The sequence below is a fragment of the Copadichromis virginalis genome, linkage group LG20, assembly GCF_057382275.1.
Source record: "Copadichromis virginalis isolate Kocher_CV1m ecotype Utaka linkage group LG20, C_Virginalis_male_GT1.1, whole genome shotgun sequence".
Classification (NCBI taxonomy): Eukaryota; Metazoa; Chordata; class Actinopteri; order Cichliformes; family Cichlidae; genus Copadichromis; species Copadichromis virginalis.
Genome location: NC_140637.1, coordinates 16,185,650 through 16,189,790, shown reverse-complemented (window position 1 = coordinate 16,189,790; position 4,141 = coordinate 16,185,650). Strand labels below are relative to the sequence as shown.

Genomic DNA, 4,141 nt, shown 5'->3' with positions numbered 1-4,141 from the left:
CAACCTTCCTTTCATATCAAAAATCCTTGAAAGAGTAGTTGTCAAACAGCTAACAGATCATCTGCAGAGGAATGGTTTATTTGAAGAGTTTCAGTCAGGTTTCAGAGCTCAGCACAGCACAGAAACAGCTTTAGTGAAGGTTACAAATGATCTTCTTATGGCCTCTGACAGTGGACTCATCTCTGTGCTTGTCCTGCTAGACCTCAGTGCAGCGTTCGATACTGTTGATCATAATATCCTATTAGAGCGATTAGAACATGCTGTAGGTATTACAGGTACTGCACTGCAGTGGTTTGTATCATATCTATCTAATAGACTCCAATTCGTGCATGTAAATGGAGAGTCCTCTTCACACACTGAGGTTAATTATGGAGTTCCACAGGGTTCAGTGCTAGGACCAATTCTGTTTACATTATACATGCTTCCCTTAGGCAGCATCATTAGAAGACATAGCATACATTTTCACTGCTATGCAGATGACACCCAGCTCTATCTGTCCATGAAGCCAGATAACACACACCAATTAGTTAAACTGCAGGAATGTCTTAAAGACATAAAGACCTGGATGGCCGCTAACTTTCTGCTTCTTAATTCAGATAAAACTGAGGTTATTGTACTCGGCCCTGAAAATCTTAGAAATATGGTATCTAATCAGATTCTTACTCTGGATGGCATTACCTTGGCCTCCAGTAACGCTGTGAGGAACCTTGGAGTCATTTTTGACCAGGACATGTCCTTCAACGCACATATTAAACAAATATGTAAGACTGCTTTCTTCCATTTGCGCAACATCTCTAAAATTAGAAATATCCTGTCTCAGAGTGACGCTGAAAAACTAGTTCATGCATTTATTACTTCCAGGCTGGACTACTGTAATTCATTATTATCAGGATGTCCAAAAAACTCACTGAAAAGCCTTCAGCTAATCCAAAATGCTGCAGCAAGAGTCCTGACAGGGACTAGAAAGAGAGAGCATATTTCTCCTGTTTTGGCTTCCCTTCATTGGCTTCCTGTTAAATCCAGAATTGAATTCAAAATCCTGCTCCTCACATACAAGGTCTTAAATAATCAGGCCCCATCTTATCTTAATGACCTTGTAGTACCATATCACCCTATTAGAGCGCTCCGCTCTCGCTCTGCAGGCCTACTTGTTGTTCCTAGAGTATTTAAAAGTAGAATGGGAGGGAGAGCCTTCAGTTTTCAGGCCCCTCTTCTGTGGAACCAGCTTCCAGTTTGGATTCGGGAGACAGACACTATCTCTACTTTTAAGATTAGGCTTAAAACTTTCCTTTTTTCTAAAGCATATAGTTAGGGCTGGACCAGGTGACCCTGAATCCTCCCTTTGTTATGCTGCAATAGATGTAGGCTGCCGGGGGATTCCCATGATGCATTGAGTTTTTCCTTTCCAGTCACCTTTCTCACTCACTATGTATTAATAGACCTCTCTGCATTGAATCATATCTGTTATTAACCTCTGTCTCTCTTCCACAGCATGTCTTTATCCTGTCTTCCTTCTCTCACCCCAACCGGTCGCAGCAGATGGCCGCCCCTCCCTGAGCCTGGTTCTGCCGGAGGTTTCTTCCTGTTAAAAGGGAGTTTTTCCTTCCCACTGTCGCCAAAGTGCTTGCTCATAGGGGGTCATATGATTGTTGGGTTTTTCTCTGTATCTATGAAGCGCCTTGAGGCGACTTTTGTCGTGATTTGGCGCTATATAAATAAAATTGAATTGAATTGAATTGAGTATTGCACACCTTGTGCTTTTGGGCACTCCAGTGATGTTGCAGCTCTGAAATATGGCCAAACTGGTGGCAAGTGGCATCTTGGCAGCTGCACGCTTGACTTTTCTCAGTTCATGGGCAGTTATTTTGCGCCTTGGTTTTTCCACACGCTTCTTGCGACCCTGTTGACTATTTTGAATGACACGCTTGATTGTTCGATGATCACGCTTCAGAAGCTTTGCAATTTTGAGACTGCTGCATCCCTCTGCAAGATATCTCACTATTTTTGACTTTTCTGAGCCTGTCAAGTCCTTCTTTTGACCCATTTTGCCAAAGGAAAGGAAGTTGCCTAATAATTATGTACACCTGATATAGGGTGTTGATGTCATTAGACCACACCCCTTCTCATTACAGAGATGCACATCACCCAATATGCTTATTTGGTAGTAGGCTTTCGAGCCTATACAGCTTGGAGTAAGACAACATGCATGAAGAGGATGATGTGGACAAAATACTCTTTTGCCTAATAATTCTGCACTCCCTGTATTTCAGATCATTCTGATAATGATAGTAACTGTGGGTTTCTCTAGACCATAGGTGTCAAACTCTGGCACACGTAGTGATGGGCAGATGAAGCCCCATGAAGCACTGAAGCTTTTCATCCAATTGGTTCACCCCAACGCGAAGCTTCATGAAGCTTCATTTGCTCTAGCAGGACACCTACTGGACGTAAAAATAATAGCTGGCATGAATTTGAAGAGTGTGGCATTTTGCACACAGCCTGTAAATGTCAACAACAAAAGGAGTGTGTAAAACATGTATATTGTAGTGATGGCAGTATACTGTGTATATTTATAGTGGCAGTATGGGAAATGATTATTTGGAAATGCTTGAAATGGAAATGATCATTTACTGTGAGGTGAGGTGTGGTTGGGGTGTGGACAGTAGTTGTGCTTTTGTAACGTTGAGGTATGGACAGCTACACACTGAGGCTTTGAGCCTCAATCCTGCCTGTTCACATTTTATTCTGTAAAAACTAAATTTTCACTGCTTTTATGACCTTTTTAGTGGGGAGAACATAGCTAGGATTTAATGATTTAACAAATCTTTTGAATCCTTTGTCCTCCACAATGCTAAATAGCTGGGAGTCCTCAATCACCATGCTGACCAGGTCTTCATCTATTTGAGATTGTTCTCCTGAGGAAAGACAATAAAGATAAAGCACAAATATAAATATCACACACGTAACTTATAACAGTTGTATAATATTGTTATATCATTTAGTAACATTACTGCATCCTATATTATCATTGCATTTGATGGCTCACCTGGTCTTGCTCCACAATCGGTGTCCCCCTTATTCTCATGCAAAGCTCTGTAGTGCCTAAGCATGGATGAGGTGTTGTTGTTGTCATATCCCAGCTCCCTGGCACATAGCAAACACTTCACCTTGTACAAAAGTCAAGACAGCTCAACATAAATTGTATTGCACCATCAGTATCATGAAAATACATCTTCTGTAGAAATTTACATACCTTGTTGGGAGGAATAAGATCAAAATGTTCCCACACAGGGGAGGACATCCTCCTCTTCTTAGCTGGCTCCATTCTCTCCTGACTTTCCTCACTCTCATAAACCTCCAAACGGTCTCCAAACTCTCACTAACCGCAACTCTCCATCAAACACCCACATTTTTGAATGAAGTCTGAGGGGTTTATATCGCTGTCATATCTCGCGGCAAAGTTCGAACCACTTCATGAACCAGTCACGTGGTACAGCCGGGCAGCGAGGCTTCGGACGTCATCATTTTCAGCTCCTCCCATAAATGAAGCAAGCCTCGATACGCGCTTCGCGGAAACGCCCCCTCCATTACTCGACACACGCTCCGAAGCCTCGATACAGAACGTCCCATCACTAGGCACACGGGCCAAATTTGGCCCGCGAAGCCATACTAAATTACTATTTGGTATGCCTACTGGTATTATACAGCTAATATATATATATTGTTTAGTATTAAGCTATGCTTGTTCCATATTCAGTTTTTCAGCAAAACTTGTTTGGGTCCATAAGAAAAGATTCATTCTCATATCTGGAGGAAGATTTTTTTTTCAATAAATATTAATGTTAGCCCGCAACTTTGTTCCAGTTTTGAATTTTGGCCACTGTGTATTTGAGTTTGACACCCCTGCTCTAGACTGTCTCTGGTTGATGTTATTTCTTTTTCTAAAATATAGTACTGACGACTCATTCAAACTTACAGACTTTATGAAAAGAGCACAAAATACTGTAAGCACAAATATTTTTGTTCATGGGTAGCAGGAAGCATCAGCTAAAAGCCACGCCCCTGCTACTTCGTGCCACCAGAGGCAAGAGGACCTGGCTGCAGCAGCTGTTCTCCAATCCAGCAGGTGGCGGTATTCCAC

The 4,141-nt window shown here is 42.0% G+C and overlaps 1 long non-coding RNA gene across 1 annotated transcript; it reads right to left on the bottom strand.

Moving 5' to 3' along the window:
• Positions 1 to 2,729: 2,729 nt before the first annotated feature.
• LOC146684494 (uncharacterized) lies at positions 2,730 to 3,629 on the bottom strand. The gene is made up of 3 exons (XR_014917181.1): positions 3,254 to 3,629; positions 3,047 to 3,102; positions 2,730 to 2,915 (listed from the first exon to the last, which is right to left on the bottom strand). It is a non-coding gene; the product is annotated as an uncharacterized LOC146684494 (long non-coding RNA).
• Positions 3,630 to 4,141: the final 512 nt, after the last annotated feature.